The sequence below is a fragment of the Zingiber officinale genome, chromosome 10B (genome assembly GCF_018446385.1).
Source record: "Zingiber officinale cultivar Zhangliang chromosome 10B, Zo_v1.1, whole genome shotgun sequence".
Taxonomy (NCBI): Eukaryota; Viridiplantae; Streptophyta; class Magnoliopsida; order Zingiberales; family Zingiberaceae; genus Zingiber; species Zingiber officinale.
Genome location: NC_056005.1, coordinates 86,134,492 through 86,157,445, shown reverse-complemented (window position 1 = coordinate 86,157,445; position 22,954 = coordinate 86,134,492).

Below are 22,954 nucleotides of genomic sequence, written 5' to 3'. Positions count from 1 at the left end.
CTCTGGGCAAAATTCCTAGAGCTCCACGAAGGCACATCAGAAGCGAAATTAGCAAGGCGCGACATCCTCCGGACTCAGCTGACCAATCTCCGGATGAACAACGACGAAAAGGTAGCGCAACTTCAAGTGAGAATTAAGGAGCTGATAACGCAATTGAACAACCTTGGAGAATCGGTAACAAACTGAGACTCGATCCAGTACGCGCTCAACGCCTTCCCAATGTCTCCAGAATGGGCGCCCTTAGTAGATGCATACTACATCTCTAAGGACTTTGAGGTAAGTACTTTAGAAAATCTATTTTCTACATTTGAACTTCACGAGTCTCGAATTGCAGAGCCTAAACAAGTAGAGAAGTTAAATCTCAATATTGCCCTACAAGCCGAAAAGGATGATCCCGACTCTGAAGCGTCGATCGATGAAACTGAAGCAGCACTATTGGTAAGGAAGTTAAATAAATTTATTAAAACTAATAAATTTAGATCGCAATCAAGGAAACAACAATGCAACAAAAGGGCAATCCGATGCTACAACTGCAACGAATAAGGGCACATCAAGGATGATTGCCCGAAACTAAAGAAAAGGGATAAGGAGAAGTCTCAAAGGCCGACGTCCTCAAAGCGCAAGAGTCTGAAGGCTACATGGGATGAATCGTCATCCTCAGAATCAGAAGTAAAAGCATTCTCGGGATTAGCACTGATGGCCAACCATCTTTTCGAAGAAACCAGCTCGGAGATGAGTATAGATGAAAGGGGAGGATCATTAGAAGAAGAAAGTTACGATGAAGGGGAAGCATCAGATATAGAGGTAAGTGAGGTACGTAATCTGACTCCCGAGTAGTCCTTTCAATTCATAAAAGTTCTCACTAAAGACTTAGTTAAATTAGAAAAGGAGAATAATGAGTTGAAGTTAAACTTAACAAAAGCATGTTTACTAGAAATGTACAATAATTTAACATTATAGAATGAGAAATTAAAAAATAAAATTGAAAAATTGAAAAATGATTATGCATGCTTAAATAAATTTCCAAAATCAAAACTCAAGTTTTATGAAAAATTAAACTAGTACATTAGAAAACATTAGGGACAACTTAGGAAAGTTTCCAAAAGTTATGCACCCCCTAAGTGTTGGATCGAGACGTGCTAGAGGGGGGGTGAATAGCACTCGTGGCTAAATCGTTCGTATCGGAAAACTATCGGAGTTACATACGCAGCGGAATAAAAGAAATAATCACACAGAGACAGGTCGATTTTACTTCGTTCGGAGCCTTGATCGACTCCTACTCGAAGGCCCGCGATCCTTGATCGCTTCCGGTGGGCAACAACTATAAGTTCGATAATGATTACAATTTGAAGTACAATAAATGACAACAATTAATTATACCGACGACAATATCGTAATCTGAAAATTGGTCGTCGGTGTCTCTAGAAAGACTTCAAATCGTCGTGAGCAGCTTGTAGCAGAAAGATCACTTGTGTTATTTATTCAAGAAGCTCTCAAGTCCCCTTATAGCATCCAAGGCGCCTTGAAAGCCATCCAAGGCGCCCACCGCCCGATTCCATCGCGATAGCCGACCATTCTGCGCTTATCACGCTTGAAGCGCCCCATCACCACTCAGGCGCCAACAGTCCAAGGCGCCCATCACCACTCAAGGCGCTTGAACATCGCAGCTCTTCTTTGTACCCAGGCGCCCAAGCTCCATGGAGGCGCCTGACACTGTTCATCCGAGGCTAATGTTGCTCTTTTGTCCCTACATGTTAGTCCACAAAATACACACATATCCTGCAAGACAAAGTTAGCACATATAATATCATAAATATGAATGAAAGTTCGACAGTCTCCGAACTTGACTTCGAGTTTCTCTGAAACCCTAGGTCGACCCGACGCCACTGTTCCCTCTACGGGGAACACGCCTCACCTACTCCACTCGGAGATTTACCTGTTGCCCGTCTGATGACTCGACTTTCCGCCTAGGGTTACCACCCCCAGGACCTAGGGTTACCGCCCCTAGGTTTTTCTCCACCTAGGTTACCGCCCCCTAGGACCCGCGCCTTAGGGTTTTCCTCCACCTAGGGTTACCGCCCCCTAGGACCTAAGGTTGCCGCCCCTTAGGGTTTTCCTTCACCTAGGGTTACCACCCCCTAGGACCTAAGGTTGCCGCCCCTTAGGGTTTTCCTTCACCTAGGGTTACCACCCCCTAGGACCTAAGGTTGCCCCTCCTTAGGATTTTCCTTCACCTAGGGTTACCACCCCCTAGGACCTAAGGTTGCCCCCCCTTAGGATTTTCCCTTACCTAACCGCAGTTAGGACTTATGCCTAAGTTCCACTTAGGACTTTCCTGCAAACTTGTTCAACATATTAGAAACAAAACACCTTAACTTTGAACCCTTTGACATAATCAAAACATAGGTTCGATCGTCGGATGCTTCCCGCACCAACACTAAGTTCTTGATTAATCCAGTAGGAATGAACCTTTATTGGGTTCCAAAATCTTTTCTAGACTAATTTTTTTTTAAAATTAAAGCTTTCAGTAAGAAAATTAAACGTTAAAATTTCTTTATGAGACTTTGTCTAAGGAAGTGGTTGTTGCTCCAATAACCAAGAAGGCATAGTGCCTTGCCACGACCTGGAAGCCAAAATATTGAAATAAAATGTTTAATTAACTTTCTGGTAAAGCATTAAAATTAGAATTAAATTATACTTTAAAAAAATTTTCAAACATTTTAAAAAAATATTTTTATACTTAGAAAAATATTTTATGCATAAAATTTTTACTTAGAAAAATTCTCAAATAATATTTTTTTGAAATTAAAATTCCTTCTAAAACTAGAAATTTTTGTTTAAACCTTACCTAAGTTTCACTTAGAAAATTTTCAAAAGATTTAAATTTGTTTAAAAATTGCCTAAGTTAAAATTTTCTTCTACTTAGAAAAATTTTTTAACTTAGAAATTATTTTTGAGACTGATTTATTTTAAATTGTATTTAATTTTTTAAAAAAAAAACTTGAACCTTCTGCTTGAAAATTATGACCCCATTTTTTTGTTGTGATCAAAAGGGGAGAGAGAGGAACAAGTTTAGGGAGAGTTAAAAATTAAAAATTTCTTTTTCTTAGTGTTGCAAATTCTTTTATTGCAACCTTTTGTTTAAAATGTTAGTTTAGTAATTTCTTTAAATTAGTACTTGTCTGTTATTTTCCCAAACTTGAACTTCGGTTGATGCACATAAAAAAGGATGAGATTGTTGGACCCTGTGGTTATTTTGATGTGATCAAACAAGTTAGGTTAGGTCATGTTTGTTATTTGATCTCTGTGTCTAAGTGTGTAGGAGCTCAGGAGCACAGGAAGTCGAGCGGAAGACGCAGCTAGCGAGAAGGACAACATGGGAAGGGAGTCGACGGGCTTGGTGTGTCCGAAGGACGAGAGAGCTGCGGAAGAGTACACCGGTGGACGAGAAGAACGTGTGCGGCGTTCGAGGGACGAGAAGCTGGGTTGGAAGCCTGCTCGAGGAGAAGGCCGAAAATTGGGTTCAGTTGAGCCCTATTTCGGTTGGCCGCAATCACCCAAGCAATCGGAGCTTCGGAAGATGAAAAGAAGGCAAAAGGAGCTGGAAAAGCTAGCTTGAGGCGCCTTCAACACCGCGGCGTTCGATGGACGAGAAGCCGAGTTGGAAGCCTGCTCGAGGAGAAGGCCGGAAATTGGGTTCAGTTGAGCCCTATTTCAGTTGGCCGCAATCACCCAAGCAATCGGAGCTTCAGAAGATGAAAAGAAGGCAAAAGGAGCTGGAAAAGCTAGCTTGAGGCGCCTTCAACAAAGTGTTGAAGGCGCCTACACTGCCTGCAATGCTGGAGGCGCCCTCATGGCCTTGAGGGCACCTTCAACCATGTCTGAGGTGTCCTCAAGGCCATTGGAGGCGCCTCAGACCTAGGCTAGTGACCGTTTTCGCATATGGATAAAGTTTTATCCATCTACTCGGTTGGAGGCGCCCTCAAGGCTCGAGATAAGTTTTCCAGGAGCTATATAAAGGTCCTTATAGCTAGGAAATTAATCAATCAACTCTGAATAAATTCCTAGCAACTTGTTAGAGCTTTTAGTGTGTAAAAGGTTTCTCCACTTTCAGAGAATGAGACTTTTCTAGTGCGCTTGTTCAACCACCTTGGATTAACAACCTTCTTAGTTGTAACCAAGTCAACTCTCTGAGTCTTCTTTCTTTTCCTTTATTACTATTATTTCTTTTATTATTGTTGCTAATTTTTGAGTTGAAAGTTTGAGGAGGGTATTTTCATTTGCAGGCAATTCACCCCTCCCCTCTTGCCGGCCCCGCTGCTCCAACAGGTGCGCCCCATTTGTCACAGGGGGCGTGGACTCCATCTTTAGTGGGAAATGTGAATCTGGTCTGAATTATTATCCACATTTCCACCTGCATCTTGAGATGGTACTCCATTTGACCCTTCTAGTAGCCGAAGTCTTCACCAGAGAAAAGAGATGGGTAGGTTGTGCTGTAGCCTTCTTGGTGGGTCATTCAAAAGGAGAAATCTCGCACACAATAAGAAAAAAATGAATGTTCCAAGATTTGGTGTTGGATTAGTAGTACGGGAGAAAAATAAAATATTTCACTAATTAAAAAATAATAAAATATTAAAAAAAAAGTATTATTACGAGTTTTGGTAAATACACATTTTGTTAATACTGACTAATGGTGAAAAGATGAAAATAAATTTTTTTAAAATAATTTTAGAGGAAAAAAATGATAAGGCATAAGAATCCTTTTTAAGCAAAAATGGTATATAATTTTATTTTTTTTAAAAAAAAAGAACCCACAATTTCCTTTACTTTGTTCGAAGCCTGTGTCATCTCCTACTCCAAAGCTCACGATCGTTGATTGTTTTCGGTGGGTAATCACTAATAGTTCACAAATCTTTTACAAGTAAGCAATTACAAATACTGAAAAAACAAAGTATACTGACAATAAGGAATTAGGAATTTGTTCCTCAGTTGTTGGAGTAGCATTGAAGAGAGCAGCAGTTGTTCGTTTCTTGATCTCAGAAATTGTGTTGTTGAAGCAACTAGTCTAACCCTCCTTAAATAGTCATGCTAGGCCTGATCTAGATTCACTGATCTCGGGATCAGGTTTGACTCATCGTTGATCGATCGATCGATCCCCTGATTCGGTCGACTGATCCTGCCTGAATCAGTCCGTCGTCTTGTCCAGATTCAGCTTCAGATAAGTCCTCATTTGGTTGACCAATCCTGTCGTTCGATCGATCGATCCCGCTATCCTCGCTGGCCTATCTAGTCTGATCCGATCAATTCGACCTGATCTCGGTCATCGCATATCCACTGTTTGATCGACCAATCCCTAGGTTTGGTCGACCGATCCTTCGGTCGAATTCGGTCAGCTGGCTAGAAATCAACTCTGTTTGCTTGGAGGTTCGATCGACCGATCGCCGGTTCGGTCGACCGATCCCCGGTTCGATCGACCGATTAGGACTAAGTCTGACCCTAGTTTCTTGCAAAATAGAATTAGACAAAATAGCAAATAATATATAAATCATTAACTTGATAGCTTTCGGACTGTCCGGTTCTGACTTCGAATTTCCTCTGGAACCCCTAGGTCAAACCGACACCTACTGTTCCCTTAATGGGGAATGTGCCCTCACCTACTCCTCTCAGGAGAGATTACATATTGCCAGATCGGTCCTCTAGACCGACTGGACTTTACGCCTAGGGTTACCACCTCCTAGGACCTAGGGTTACCTCCCCCTAGGGTTTTCCATAACCTAGGATTACCACCCCCTATGACCTAGGGTTACTTTCCCGTAGGGTTTTCCATCTGCCTAACCGTAGCTAGGACTTTTCATCACCTAGTGTTACAGCCCCCTAGGACCTAGGGTTACCACCCCCTAGGGTTTTCCACCTGCCTAGAATTCACTAGGACTTTTACCTAAGACAATTTAGGACTTTCCTGCAAGCTCAATCAACTTTGTTAAATCACAAGACAACTTAACTTTGGACCCTTTGACATAATCAAAACTCAGGTTCGATCGTCTGGTACTTCCTGCACCAACATTATGTTCATACACTATCTGTCTTAGACTCGCTGAGTCATTTGGACTTATCGTTAGCCTTGTGACTTCTTGTATTTGCTTTGATGTTGTTGTGTCAAGCTGGGCTAGCTCTCAATCAATCGTTTTGCACTTTACATTGTTTATCTTATTGTCTTCTGCTGTATGTCTATTCTAGTTATGTGGACTGCATATTATACTACGTGGTTGTTGATCCAGCCGTGTGAGATGCATATTAAACTACGTGATTGTGTTTGTTTCCTTCCATGTGGGTTGTAGATATTATCTTGTATTTCCTTATGACCATGTATCTAGGTTTTATACGTTATCATAAGGGGGGAGATATTGTTAGTTTGTCAGGTAGGGAATCCCTCAGGGTGTGACATTTTATTGGTATCAGAGTCACAGGTTTACAAGGTCTATTTTTCATGTTTTGGATTTCATGATTTATTTTCTTGATGTAACTTTTTTAGTTTTGGACCAGACAGACGTAGGACATCTCCAAGCTATAAAAAAATAAGGTATGTTCTAGTGATTATCACACTTATTTGGGTTCATTACCTTGTTTAGTTATGTTGGATTATATAGGTATTTCTTTAACTATCTACTAGGTATCCACTAACTTGGTGTTAGTATGATGACGTGATAAGTTGATAGTACAGGACCCGAACCTAACACAAAGAATATATATTCTTTATATTCTTCTATGGCACCAACTGATACCGAGTTGAAAAGTAAGAGTTGAGTTTGCCAACTATTTATTAGAGGTCAAAGGGATACAGTCTTATACTTTATATATTCATATGTTGTAGTTGTACACCCGTGTATAAGGTGAATTATAGGTGTTACCATTACCATATATGTTGTTTAGTGAACGCATGTTAGATCTTTTCATACATACAGATATATATGATTGATAGATCATGTTTATGGATGTACTTATATTTATCATACTAATGCATTGATGATGACTATGTTTGAGTCACGGATATTGGCATCGTGCACCTCTTTGCATTGCTTGCTTGCTGACGGACTATCTCCCTTATGGTCGAGAGAGCCGTCACTCATATTTGCTACCCACCGGATCACTCAGGAGTAGTGGTATCTAGAGTTGGGTGCTGCATTCTTGTAGTACCCACTCTACCACTTAGGGATAGTTGCAGTTAGAATTGGGTACAGATAATGATCTCCTTATTATGTAACTAGATAGCTACTCTATATCTAAAAGGGAAAACTCTCTTTTACAACTACGAAGCTTATAAAAATTCTAATCATCAGTATGCAAAGGAAAGAAATAAATAAAAAAAAAAAAATCTAAACATATTAAAAATATAAAATATAAGACTTACAAAATTAAAAAATATTAAAAAAAAATATAAAAGACAGAAATTAATTTAAAACTTGATAAAAAAAAAAAAAAACTAAAACTATTATTTCCGAGATGCGATCGAGTACGTAGTGGAGTTGCAGAGGCAGGTCAAGGATCTACGCGACATGAGCCACGCATTGGATCATGACGACTCCCTGAACTACAAATCATCAGCTCCCGTCACCGTCACCATCGTCGTCAAACGAAATCGTGACAGCATGAGCAACGGCGACAAGGATTAGCTGATGGAGGTAATCGATAACTTTTTTCACAAAAACTTTCACCTTTTTGGAGATTGAACACATCGATTTGGTTGGTTTGAGCAGCCACAGGTGGGGGTGAGGCACCTGGTGGCGAATGAGTTCTTCCTTCAGGTGTTGTGCATGCACAAGTAAGGAGGCTTCTCGAGACTGATGGAGGCAATGAGCTCACTCGTAATGGAAGTTAGTAACGCATCTGTTACTACATTTGGCAGCTTAATCTTGAGCGTCTGAAGTTCGAATTTCATGCCAAAATTGGATTTTTATGATTTTCTTTCTGAAAAAAATGAGAACGTCGGCATTTGCAGAGGGACGACGCGGAAGTGGTGCAAGCAGAGGAGTTAAGGGATATGTTACTTGATGAGGTGACTCGAGGTCTGGCACGGTGGTGGCCGGAATCCATAGAGAATGCCGTCGGATGAGAGGACTGTCACCACGGGATCACCATATCGACTTTGACTACCAACACTTGCAGTACCTTCACCATCAACCTTAGTGTGCTCTATTAAAACGTGGAACCGCACTCAAGTCGATAGAAAGAGTTTCATCATGAGCACAGATGTTAAGTACATAGCAGAAGCAGAAGGAATACAAGTGATGCATTTCTTAGAACTCGAACCTTACCTATTATAGATAAACTACCATGCATTTATTATGTGTCAATCCTTGGGACACTTCAGTCTGTTCTATTATTTCTACTTTTATCTTCTACTGTTATTCAAAATTAGAAAATTATCGACAAAAATGTTTCTTAGTATTAGAATCTTTTATCGGAATCCCAGAAAGGTTTTTTAATCCACAAAGCATCTCATCCCATCAGCCCCATAATAAAATAGCACAGCACCGCACGTATTAAATTATGAATAGATGAGACATATTACAGAACCTACAAAATTATAAATGCTATAAATATTATAATAGATACAGTTTGGTAGTTATTACTATTGGATTGTGTAGACCGATTGAAGAGGATTGAGTTGTCTGGAACGCTTAAAATAATATCTTCTCGACCTTTCAACTCAGGTTAGTAATAATAACAAATAAAATTAAATAATAAGAAACTAAAGAAAGATACATCAGAATTTACTTAGTTACAACCTAATTAGTTGTTAATCTAAGACAAATAACAGCTCTTAAAAAGTCTCCTTCGGTGAAGGCGGAGAAGCCTCTTACACTCGTTAATAGCTCAGACTATTGCTAGGAAATGAATATACAAGTTGTTCTGTCTTTCCTAGGTTCAGGGGTCTTTTTATAACTCCTGAAAAAACTTATCCTCAGGCTGAAGGCGCCTTCCATAGGGTTGGAAGGTGCCTCCAGCGAGGCAAAGGATAAAACTTTATCCTTTTCCGCAACGCCAAAATTGTCAGGTCGAAGGCGCCTTCTGCCTGAAGGTCGCGGAGGTGCCTTTAACTCTTGTTGAAAGCGCCTCTAGCAGCTCCATAGCTCCAGTCTAGTTCTTCTGCTCCTATCGCCTAGGTGATTTCGCCCAACCGAAATAAGTCTTACCCGAACTCAATTTCAGACTTCTCCTTGAGTAGGATTCCGCTCCGGTTTCTCGTCTCTCGAACGTTGTGCACATCCTTCTCGTCCACCAGTGTACTCTTCCGTAGCATCTCGTCCCTCGGACGCACAAAGCCCGTTGGCTCTCTCTCATGTCGTCCTTCTCGCTAGTCGCTTCTTCCGCTCGACTTTCTGTGCTCCTAAGCTCCTGCACACTTAAACACAGGGATCAAACTAAAATAAGACCAAACCTAACTTGGTTGATCACACCAAAAATAACCTTGGGATTTCAACAATCTCTCCCCTTTTTGATGTAAGCAACCCAAGTTAAGTTAGGATTAACTTGTTGGTGCAACATCCCTCAGGTCAAGGTTGACCTGGGTGACCAAGCTGAGTCTTGGTTTGAGTTTAGATGTTTGACAATAAGAAATTGATTGAAGAAGAGTCAAGTAGGTCAAGGTTGACCGGATACTTGACAGGGAAGTCCTGGTGAGTGAAGCCAGGCAGAAGGAAAACCCTAGTGAGTGAAGCTAGGTGAAAGTCCTGGTGAGTGAAGCCAGGCAGAAGGAAAACCCTAGTGAGTGAAGCTAGGTGAAAGTCCTGGTGAGTGAAGTCAGGTGAAAGTCCTAGTGAGTGAAGCTAGGCAGATGGAAAACCCTAGTGAGTGAAGCTAGGTGAAAGTCCTGGTGAGTGAAGCCAGGCAAGGGAAAATCCAGATGGATCAAGGATGATCGGACATCTGGTGTTGGGAAGTCCAAGTAGGTCAAAGGATTGACTGGATACTTGGCACGAGGAAATACAGATAGGTCAAAGAGATTGACCAGACATCTGATGGAAGTCCAAGTAGGTCAAGGGAGTGACCAGATACTTGGCATGAATAGAAAAGTCTAAGTGGGTCAAAGGGATTGACCAGACACTTGGTGGGAAGTCCTAGCAGGTCAAAGGAGTGACCAGATGCTAGGCATGATGTACCAACAGGTCAAGGTTAACCGGATGTTGGTTTGAGAGGCTTGGAACTTGGTTTTGGGCAAAAACCAAGTGTTGGATCGATCAGTGGATCGATCCAGGCTTCTCCTAAGCGAACAGAGAGCCTCTGGATCGATCCGTGGATTGATCCAGATGTTCCAATCGATCAGTGGATCGATTGGGACGCGGCTGCTTTGCTCGATAAGCGCTGGATCGATCCATGGATCGATCCAGGCGTCTTTCCAGAGCACAGAGGCGCTCTGGATCGATCCGTGGATCGATCCAAAGCCTCCCCGATCGATTGGGAATATTCGAATCGATCGGGATCCAACCGTTGGCGTCGATAAAGGTCACAGGCGTTCATTTCCTTCGGCATCTCTTCTCCGATTCACTCCAGATTTCTCGTCAGCTCCTCCACAGCACTCACAAAGCTCAGATCGCCAGTTCTTGAAGGATCTTGGAAGTTTTCCAAGTCAAGAGGCGGATCAAAGCCAAGAAGAGAAGCTAGGGTTATACTCATTGTAAGCTTGTAAGCTTGTATTTCTTGTATCCTTTCCTCTCTTCTTGTATTGAGTCTTGTAGGGCTTCTCCGCCTTGGTAGTTACCATAAAGGAGAGTTTTATTTAGTGGAGGGTGTGTGTGTTGGTGTGGATCCTTGGATTAGTCACCTCTTGTGAGGTGGATACCAAGTAAACCAACCGTGTTAGCGTTGTGTGATTGTTTCTTTGTATTTCCGCTGCACATCTTTGAAGGAACAAGCAACGCCGAGCACCGAGCGAACGCGACGAGCTATTCACCCCCCCCTCTAGCTACTTTTGGTCCTAACAAGTGGTTATAGTGAGTGCTGTTGATCATCGAAGGAATCATGGCATAGTATAACAAGAAGAGCTAGAGGGTGAAGAAGTTGAAGCAAAGTTGTCAAAGTCAAAGAAATTCAAAAGCTCAACTTCTACAATGGAATTCCGAGATGGGCTCGGATTCGACACGAGGGTGGCTCCTCCATACACTTCCACGAGCTTCGATTCTTGGAAATCAAGAATCGAAAATTTTCTTATGATGGAGATAGAGCAATGGTTTGCTCTTATGGAAGGCTTCAAGACTCCAACAAACTCAAAGGGCAAAGTTCTTAAGAGGAGCAAGTGGAGCCAAGAGCAAGTCCAAAGGTGCGAGGCCAATGACAAAGTGACCAAGCTTTTGGTCAATTTATTGCCAAGCACCATCCTTTGCAAAATTAGAGAATTTGAAGATGCAAAGGAACTATGGAGCAAATTGGCCAAGCTTCATGAAGAGATCCCCTCCACTGTACAAGAGCAAGAAGTATCCAGAGAGGGTGACTCTTTGGAGCAAGACCAAGAGGAGGGCTCCGAGGTTGAGAGATGCTCAACCTCCGAGGAAGAGGAAATCCAAGAAGCTTCATCCTCAAGGGAATGCAACGAAGGGAACAAGGAGGGAGCATACTCCTTGTTTCATATTCAAGATGATGAAGCCTCCACCTCTAGGATTGAGGGGGAGCAATCCTTGGTGACACCGGATCAAGAAGAAGGAGAAGCTTCTACATCCGGGTCAAGAGATGAAGAGATTGAAGAAGCTTCTACCTCCATGAGTCAAGAAAAATCAAATGGAGGAGAATCAAGATCGGATCAAGAGGAAGCTTCTATCTCCGGATCCAAAGGAAAAGATGCCACCCCTACAAGCAAAGGTATAAATATTTCAATTAAAAATAAAAATCATATTATATGCTTTGAGTGTAGGGAACATGGGCACTACAAGAGCAAGTGCCCTAAATTGGCCAAGAAGAAGGGCCAAGTGGCACAAAAGGGTAAGGCGAAGCCCAAGGAGATCATCCCCAACACAAAGAAGAGCAAGGAGCATATTGCTTCAACAAAAAGGGCATTACCGAAGTCAATGCCCCAAGGGGAAGAAGATGGTCAAGGCTCAAGGAGGCATTCGTCAAGGGGGAGCCTCCAAGGTAAAGAAGAAGGTAACATTTATTGAGCCTACCCCTTTACATTATGGTAAAAAGCATGATAGTTCTAACTTATATCATTTTAATGCAATTTACCATAAGAATAGAAAGCATGAGGGCTTTAAGGAAAAACATGTGGCCCTACATGCCAAAACTACCAAACCTAAGGTTAGGAAGGTAGATAGACACATGGGCGGGAACACTAAGGAAAATAGACACATACCCAAGATCAAAAATGCTCATGGAACAAAACCTAAGGATTTAATGATAGAAAATCAAGTCTTGAGGTCAAGACTTGACAAACTAGAAAAGACCCTAAAAAGGATGGAGAATATCCTTAAAGGGCAAAATGAGCAATACCTAGGGCTAGGTGCACAAAGGTCATCCAATGGCTATAGAGGTTTGGGATACAAACCTAAAGCTAAGAAGGATGTGCCCTCTTACCATAGAGTTCCATATAGTTATGGAACAAACCCTAGGTCTAGTGGTCAAGCCAAAAATACTAGGGAAGTCATCCCTAAGAGTATTTTTGCAATAAATGTGACTAAGACTTCTAAGAAGTCTAAGAAAGTCACAAACAAGGTCACAAGGGAGGTTATCCCTAGAGTTGACCTAGAAACTGTGACCAAGGCTTCTAAGAAGCCCAACAAGGTCACTAGGAAGTTATCCCTAGTGAGTACCTAGAGCATCCAAGGAGCACCAATAGGTGTTGGGTTCCTAGGAGCATCTTCTCTACCCCATAGATGGGTTAGAGAGTGTCAACTCCGATTAGAAGGGTAGTTAACCCAACTTTGAGGAAATTGACACTCAAGGAGCATTTTCAAGGTTTTTGTTAACCTTTGAAAATGAAGTGGATCTTTGTTTACTCCTTGAAAGAGTAAAATGTGCCTAATGGTGGAAGAATTGATTTTAATCTAAAATGGCACAAATTGGGAAAACCTTGAGAAATACCAAGTTGGGATTTTGGTATTCTCTTGGAAATTTAAGGCAATCCGGGCCTTGATTTATGTAATCACTCTTGAGGAAAAATGGAATATGCCAACATTTGAGGACATGTTTATTTTCAATTGGCATACATTAAATCAAGGAAATTAGAAATGCCAATTTAGGCTTTGGCATTCTCTTGTAGCACTTTAGGGCAATCTAGGTTTAAGTTGTAAGTTTAGCTAAGACTTTAAGGATACTTAGATAGTTAATCTAGGTATATTTTATTTATGCTAAATCTTGCCATGATTGTTTGCCCATCATATGCCATGACATCATGTCTAGTTTTGCATTCATGTTTTTATTATGAAAAATCCAAAAATACCATGTCATGACATTCATACATCATGTAGTAATAGGATATTTTCTTTTGAAAATTATTTTCTTTTGATGTATGCTATAACATAATCATGCATTAAGTTTAATTCCTTGTAATTAAGGACGAATGGCATTTAACGACACTTATTGACAAGTGACATCCTAGGTGGATGACTAATATTTCTAAAATGCCTAGATAGATATGCATGATCCCTAGATTAGGGCAAAAACCAAAATCTACATCTCACAAAGACTATAAGGTGACTTGTATGTGATTAGTGCACATTAGATACAAGTGAGATGTTAGAAAGATGAACAAAACTCAACATGTTGATTTAGTGCATTCTTTTGAGTTTTTAGGTTCATCAAAACACATAGTTATGTGTTTTCCCATCATTGGGAAAGCTAATGTACAAGTCATGTGCATTATGCCCAAGGAACATGATGGGATATTGGTTTTGAAAATGTTTTTAAAATGTTTTTGGAAAACCTTGGTGAAGGCTATCTTTTGATAGTAATCACCATTGAATAGTTAGACACAAACTTGAAGAAAAACACTAAAGTTTTTGCAAGTTTTCAAGTTTGTGTCAATCTTTGAAAATATGATGTATTTTCATAGAAAGCTATTTTTCCATGATTAAGTATGCCCTAAATAATGTCTACACGAAATTTCATGATTTTTGGATTTTTGTAGAATTTTCTAGGGGTTTCAGATTGAAATGGAATTTCAGCAACTATCGAGTCTCGATCGATCCATGGATCGATTGGAGTGCCGAATCGATCCGTGGATTGATTCAAAAGGCTCGTGAGCAGAAGCTCATTGGATCGATCAGCCGATCGATCCAGGTAGTCTGAATCGATCAGTGGATCGATTCAGAAAGGTTCAATCGATTGGAACTCAACTCCAATCGATCCAAGTTGCTGATTTTGGCTGGGAAGGCTTGATTTCAGCATCTTTGAACCTCTTTGAGTCTAGGTAACCATTCCAAACCCCTAAAATACATTTGTATACATACAAATGGTGTTTTCATGTGAAAACAAGGATGGATTGGTTAAGGAAGGCTTCATTGAAGTTTAGGTTGAGGTTTGTTTCGAATTTTGAATATTTGAACCTCAAAACTTCTAAAATTGGGTTTCCTAAAGGTTTAGGGATTCCAAGTAATTGTTGGTGCAATGACAGAAGTCACCACCATGTCTTTAGGGGGAGGGACTCTTTAAAGACATGAAAAATTACTTTTCATGAACCTTGGAAGGTGGTTAACCTTCTGTAAAGAAAATGCTCATGTATGAGCTTTTGAACTTGAAATGGGGAGTGGATATCCTCATTATTTCAAGTGGGAACTCAAGTGGTTAGATAATGCTCGAGGTTGGGTATTTGTCTACATTGAGGGAGAAGTTAAGGATAAATGAAGGGTATGGGACCTTCATTATCGTGTTGATCACAACGAGTGATGTTGTGAACAATGATGAGTAACTCTTCAGGGGGAGAGTCGTCAACAAATGGATTTGTTGATGTGTACCCAAAATTGGGGCATGGGTTGATGTGTGCCCAAAGATGGGTTGATGTGTGCCAATAGGGGGAGAATGAAAGGACCGATGAATGGGTGTAAGTTAGGCTTTCATTACCTAGAGGGAGTGTGCCCTCGTAGGGGGAGAATGAAGAGCTTAATTTATATGTTCATTACCTAGTGGCATGAAGATTGAGACTATAGGATTAGCCTAACTTACATGTGGTATTGTAAGTGTTATTGTGGTATTGTCAAACATCAAAAAGGGGGAGATTGTTGGTGCAACATCCCTCAGGTCAAGGTCGACCTGGGTGACCAAGCTGAGTCTTGGTTTGAGTTTAGATGTTTGACAATAAGAAATTGATTGAAGAAGAGTCAAGTAGGTCAAGGTTGACCGGATACTTGACAGGGAAGTCCTGGTGAGTGAAGCCAGGCAGAAGGAAAACCCTAGTGAGTGAAGCTAGGTGAAAGTCCTGGTGAGTGAAGCCAGGCAGAAGGAAAACCCTAGTGAGTGAAGCTAGGTGAAAGTCCTGGTGAGTGAAGCCAGGTGAAAGCCCTAGTGAGTGAAGCTAGGCAGATGGAAAACCCTAGTGAGTGAAGCTAGGTGAAAGTCCTGGTGAGTGAAGCCAGGCAAGGGAAAATCCAGATGGATCAAGGATGATCAGACATCTGGTGTTGGGAAGTCCAAGTAGGTCAAAGGATTGACTGGATACTTGGTACGAGGAAATACAGATAGGTCAAAGAGATTGACCAGACATCTGATGGAAGTCCAAGTAGGTCAAGGGAGTGACCAGATACTTGGCATGAATAGAAAAGTCTAAGTGGGTCAAAGGGATTGACCAGACACTTGGTGGGAAGTCCTAGCAGGTCAAAGGAGTGACCAGATGCTAGGCATGATGTACCAACAGGTCAAGGTTGACCGGATGTTGGTTTGAGAGGCTTGGAACTTGGTTTTGGGCAAAAACCAAGTGTTGGATCGATCAGGTATCGATCGGATCGATCGGTGGATCGATCCGAGCGGGATCCAGCTGGACAGAAGCGTAGCAGGTCGGATCGATCCGTGGATCGATCAGATGTTCCAATCGATCGTGGATCGATTGGGACGCCGCTGCTTCGATAAGCGCCGGATCGATCCATGGATCGATCCAGCGCCTTTCGCGATAGGCGCTGGATCGATCCGTGGATCGATCCAAAGCCTCCCGATCGATTGGGAATATTCGAATCGATCGGGATCCGACCGTTAGCGTCGATAAAGGCCGCAGGCGTTCATTTCCTTCGCATCTCTTCTCCGATTCACTCCATTCCCCTCCACCACTCACAAAGCTCGGATCGCCAGTTCTTGAAGGATCTTGGAAGTTTTCCAAGTCAAGAGGCGGATCAAAGCCAAGAAGAGAAGCTATGGTTAGGGTTTATACTCATTGTAAGCTTGTAAGCTTGTATTTCTTGTATCCTTTCCCTCTCTTCTTGTATTGAGTCTTGTAGGGCTTCTCCGCCCTTGGTAGTTACCATAAAGGAGAGTTTTATTTAGTGGAGGGTGTGTGTGTTGGTGTGGATCCTTGGATTAGTCACCTCTTGTGAGGTGGATACCAAGTAAACCAACCGTGTTAGCGTTGTGTGATTGTTTCTTTGTATTTCCGCTGCACATCTTTGAAGGAACAAGCAACGCCAAGCACAGAGAGAACGCGACGAGCTATTCACCCCCCCCCCCTCTAGCTACTTTTGGTCCTAACATAACTAACCAAAAAGCAAAGATAATAAAATTACAATTACACGTAAGATAATAAAATTGTAATTACAAGTAAAGATAATAAAATTGTAATTATGTAATAAAGTGTAAAAAGATTTTTAAATTTAACTTAAAATTTAAAATTTGATTTGAACTACTACCTTCCCCTAGTCTTAATCTTCTCTTCTCCCCATTTGATCACATAAAAAAAATTAGGGTACGAAAAAAAATCTAAGGGAAATTTTTCAAAAGGTTAAGTTTTAAACAAAACTTATCAAGTTTTAAAATCTTGAAAATTTACAAAAATTTTAAAAATTATTTTGATATCACTTAGAAAATTTTGCAACAATTTTTTATACTTTTAAGTTTTGCAAAAAAGAAATTTTAAGTAAAAACATTTTCAAACAATTGACAAAGATTGAAAGTATTATCATAATTTTACAAACTTATCAGTTTGTCAATTAAATATTCAATTCAGCAATTGGCTTCCAGGCTGTAGTGAGGCGCTAGGTCTTCTTGATTATTGGATCATCAACTACTTCTAAATAAAGTCTTCTAAATAATTTAAACATTTAACTTTTTCTGAAAGCCTTAGAAAAAAATGGTTAATCTAAGTATGATTTCAGAACCCAGTATAGTTCCTTCCTACTGGGTTAGTTAAGAATCTGGGGGGCTACATATTTTTGGGGAATTCTTTTAAGTTATCCCTGATATTTTCTAATGTATCAGTTTAACTTTCTATAAATTCTAAGTTTTGACTTTTGAAAGTTATTTGGCTTCCAACATGCATCTTTTTTCAAACTTTCATTTTGCATTTTCAGTTTATCGTTTTCAATTTTTAAAATTTTCAAAATCTTCTAGCAGATAAGATTTGGCTAAAATTATTTTAATTCTTTGTTTTCTTTTTCAAGTTTGCAATAATTTTTAGTCAATAATTTAACACATTTAAATAACTTATCAGGTGGAAGAAATCGTACCTGACTTACCTTGTCGATCTTGTTATCTATAGCTTCCCCTGAACTGTTGTTTTCTTCTATTGACGCTCCCTCTTCATCGATGCTCTAGATGCTCATTTCGGACAAGCTTTCTTCGTGTTCGTCTTCTTGATGACTTGCCATCAACACAAGTCCAGAAAAGGCTCTGACCTCTGACTCAGACGACGTTTCGTCCCACGTCACCTTTAGGGTCTTATATTTGTTCCTTTGGACGGGCTTCTTATTCTTGCCTTTGTCCTTCTCGTTGATCTGTAACTTAGGGTAGTTGTCTTTAACGTACCCTTCTTCATAGCAATGGTAGCATCTGATTGTTCTTCTCTTTCTACCCTGCGGATGGTTAGATTTTCTAGATTTAAGTAATTTTTTAAAACATCTTACCATCATTACCGTTTCGTCGTCGTAGAGGACTCTGAATCTTGTTCGTCCATCTTTGCCTTAAGGGCAATGTTGTGCTTCGGCTCCATCTTCGGATCTGCACATCTCGTTTTGTGGACTTCAAAAGTAAAGAATAATTCTTCTAAAGTAGTTGAATATAAATCCTTAGATATGTAATAAGCATTTACTAATGATTCCCATTCAGCATTTCTAAGAAATGTGTTAAGCGCGTAACTTAGTGAATCTCAGTTACTTACTTTTTTTTTTAGATTCGTGAGTCCAGTAATGAGCTCCTTGATCCTTGAATGAAGGTGTGAAACTATTTCGCCTTGTTCCAGTTTGAAGTTACTGATCTGGTTTCTGAGCAGATCCCATCTCGCGAGTTTCGCCTCCGAGGTTCCTTCGTTTAATTCTAGGAATTTCTCCGAGAGATCCTTTGCAAACTTGTAAGCTCCGATCCGATTAACTTCTTGTGGTGGTAGAACGCTTAACAGATGGAACTCTACTTTGTCGTTTGCCACGAAATCAACCTGCTCTTTTTTGGTCCAGTAATATTTTTCTTTGCCTTCAGGTGCTACAAAACCAAACTCCATTAGTAATAATAAATCGAAGTCTATTTTGAAAAATATCTCCATTTTTTTCAATTGGCGAAATCCCCCTCGAACTGTCACACCCCCAGAGGAGTCTCTACCGACAAAATTTCGGCAACATCTCCCATGTACCGGTGACAATATGAAGCAATATACATACACAAATAACATAATAACATACTCAACAGCCCACATGGCTGGATATAAACACAAACACACAGTTTAATAAGCCCACACAGCTAAAAGTAAATACACAACCACGTAGTGTAATAATAGCCCACACGGCTGAAAGTAAGCACACACCCACGCAGTATAATAACAGCCCACACGGCTGAAAGTAAACGCAGTGAAAAATCATAAAATAATACGAATGTAAAACCGATAAAGTCACTAACTAAAATACCTGTAACCACCAGACTAGACTCCAAAATCTACATCGACTTATTGGAAAACAAAATACGCAAAATCAACATACCACCTAATCAGTAACAAAACCAAAAAGAAGACTATCCTCGAGTGTGACGGGGGACTGGCAGCCGGGACTCTCCAAGCAACTTCTTAATCATCTACCTGTTACCTAGTGAAGGAAAACCAATTTACGAGATGGTGAGTATTGGAACTCAGCGGGTAAGGAAAGATAGTGCATGAACATAATATACAAATAGAAAATGAGCAAAGAGTATACAGTCTCATAAGAGGAATAGCATATACTAAAACAGAATCATAATAAATGCTCATACCTGAAACCATATCCTAGGCTAGTAAGAGAAGGTTAGAAGTAGTACTAATCTGCTACAGTACTGCTCATAACTACAGAGAAAATATGTAAGGTATATACAAACTTCCAATAAGTAAACCAAGGACTAAATACCTACAACGAGGGTACATCTCAACATAAGCAAGCATAACAGCATAAGTGAGCAACAGCAGTAAGTAAGCAATAACAGCATATATAAACAGCAGCGGCCAAAGCAAGTATAATAACAAACAGCGTATGCACGGATGGTCACTCCGTCCACCTCTCTGCACCATGACCCTTGTATGGTCGAGAGGCCGGGTCAGTGACAGACTGTATAACACTCCAGCTACCACTCCCACGAATGGTCGAGTGGACAGTTGCATAGTAGCTAACTAGCTACATCTACGACGGGGGTCCCTGCTGCTCGCAACTCCAGCTATCACTACCTATGAGTGACCGAGTGGAAGCACGACAGGACAAGCGGCATCAACTCCAGCTACCACTCTCTCGAGTGGCCGAGAATGCGGCCCTGGTCAACGACTCTCTTGACCACAAGGGAGAATTGGTCGTTGACATGCATGCCATGATATGATGCACCAAATGCAACAGTTATCATACAAATATAAGCAAAAAATTAGGTATGTTACCTGAAGCCAACATGCTCAACATAGTATATAAATAAACAGTCAAAGCATACAAACATTGTATCTAGTATCTGCTACTATCATGGACAACAACAACAGACTGTATAGATATGAAAACGAGTATCTCAAAGATCAGGTGGAAGTATCAAGTGCAGGAAAAATAAGAGTGGACTCAAGGTAAAACAGTCCTTATCCAAAAATAGTTCATGCACAAAGTTCAAAGAACTATAGAATCAAGATAAGAAGTACCCGCCTTAAATGTAGATTGAGCTAAACAAACCCACGTCGAGACGCTCGTCTCGAACCAACGTCCTGTAAATCACATAATATACAGTTTAGCTAATCACGTATACAACAACTAGCTAAACCTAAACCCCAATTTTAATTCGATTAGGTAAGTATTTAATTTCACCTAATATTCCAAATCCAACTAGATGATAAGTTCATCTTTAATCAACTAATCAATCGTTAGCTATCCATCCGCTAACTAACCTAACTCATTAATCAATCTCTACTAATCATCACACCTAATAAAATCCAAATAACAATAGTTTATAAGATCTCCAACATAATATGATGTATATCAATATCCATCCAAGCAACAGATCACATCTAAATAGAATTAGACCACCTAACCATTCCACAACAAGAATTAAATCTAGATCGTATTCGAAATTACCTCCACAACTTACCTAATTCCAAAGTCATCAGCTTCTTATCTAGTAACAAACCATGGTGGTTGGCTGGATGTGGCAGTAATGACCAAATCATGTTGTAGCAACGGTGGCTGGAGCTTCAACATGGCTCGGCTGAGACTAGTACCGACAGAGAGCGTCAACAAGGGATATCACAGTCGCTTGCTTGTGGCGGGAGAGGGGCTCTGATCGGGCGTTTCACTTTGGAGCAGAGGAAGAGATCCGACACGTACCCTAGAGATAGAGGTTAGCCGGAGGGGGTTCGAGTTCGGAGCCGCAGCGCACAGATGTAGCGATGGTAGATTGATGGCTAGGGCACAAAAGATGGCTGTTGACCGTGGCTTCGTGTAGCCGGCGTTGGGGCAGAGAGAGATGGAGCGGCATCAAGGTTGAGGGGAAACTGGCGGCTCACCCTAGTGACGTCAAGGGCGACGGCTGTAAGGCATCGACGTTGCTCTGTGTTGCGGCGGCAGATCGACAGATAAAGAAGAAGCCAAAATAAGGGATTGGATTTCTTCTCTGTCGCAGCCTTGTCTGGTGCTAATGGCCATGGGGATTGACGGCGTCGGGTCAACGACGACCGAATGTCAGCCCATGGTGGCCTGCGGCGCTGCCGAGGGAAGGGAGAGGGGTGGCGCGTGAGAGAGAGGACCGGTGATTGTGGCTCGAGGGAGAAGAGAAGGTCAGTCGTCCAACGACAGTGACGGATGGAGCCGCCAGCCCTTGGTAGAGGAGAGGGAGGTGGTGCGGTAGTGGCGGCATCGCGAAAGGGCTCGGGGAAGAGGGGGATTTGGCGGTGTCGCGATGAAGAAGTGGGAAAGGGGTCAGCCGCGTGAGGAGTTTAGGGAAGGAAGGGTTCGCGATTATAAGTTTATAACCTAGGTAATTTTAAATTAAACCCTAGATCCTTTCTCAATCAACTCCCACCTCCGGGTATTCCAAACAGATTTTCTCGAGCCCATAAGTGCATCCCCACGACATACGGGCTCCGATTAAATCCCCCGAAAATTTCTAAAAATTTCTAAAAATTCCAATAAGATTATTTCCTCAAATAACCTTATTATTTAATTTTTTTTAATTGTTCAGTATTTTACATTCTCCCCCACTAATAAAAATTTTGTCTTCAAATTTACTGCTCAACTCAGGAATCCTCATCTAAGAGTAACATCCAAGCAACATCCAAACAACAAATCTCCAGCCATAAAGGATGACTCTATGGGTTATAAGTTTACCATGATTCCGCTACGCTCACTCTGTTGTCTAACAACTGTGGGTAAAAATCTACTAAACATAAATGGTCCTAATTCCAATGGTTTGCTAAACCCAAAAACATTTATTGGTTAGGTAACCAAAATTAAGAACTATTAGTATAGCATGAAAAGAATAAAACAAACTGATTTTCAAAAATCATAACTCACGACTTCGGTAAAGAAGTCTTGGAAAGTGCCTAAGATCAACATACCATAACAGGTAATAACCAAGCTCAGAGACAAAATGGACACTATGTTCTATCACACTTTAACTGCTAGGAATACACCTAAACTTACAGATGTGACGCAACCCCAAATTAAACCCTATATATGGAAACTCTTATCTAGTTTGTCATTGAATTAAAACTGATTTTTGAACCCACTGAATATTGAAAATGTATCCTCCAGAATGAAAAGATGTAAAACCACTGAGGGATCCGCATAAGAAAATAGGAGAGTATCACCAGCATAGTGCAATATATGAAGCCCTGAATCCAACAACTCTGAGCTACCCCGTGAATCATACCAACAGTCTAACCACTATAAGTGTGCACGATACAAAGTGAGAGTCAACAAAATAAAGGAGCAATTGGTGAGGGTTATTCCATGGGTTGGTAACTACTATTGGTATTTCATCAAGAGATTTTTCTAGCAAAGCCACAGCCTTGACCAACCTCCTCATGGAGGACAGCTCACGGCAGTGGACAAAGAAGTGTCACCAAGTATTTAAGCAGTGGAGGAAGGCTACCATGGATGAACTAGTGTTGATATTGCCTAACCATACCAAATCATTTGAGGTACACATTGATGCTTCAGAATTTGATATTGGGGTACTTATGTAGGAAGGGCACCCCAATGCCTTTGATAGTTGGAAGTTAAACAACACAAAGAGGCCCTATACAGTGAAGAAGGAAATGATCGTTGCCATGCGTTTGCTTTTGGTCATGGTGCCATTACTTACTAGGTTCACACGTCATCCTAAGAGACAACCTTACCCCAAATTATTTCCA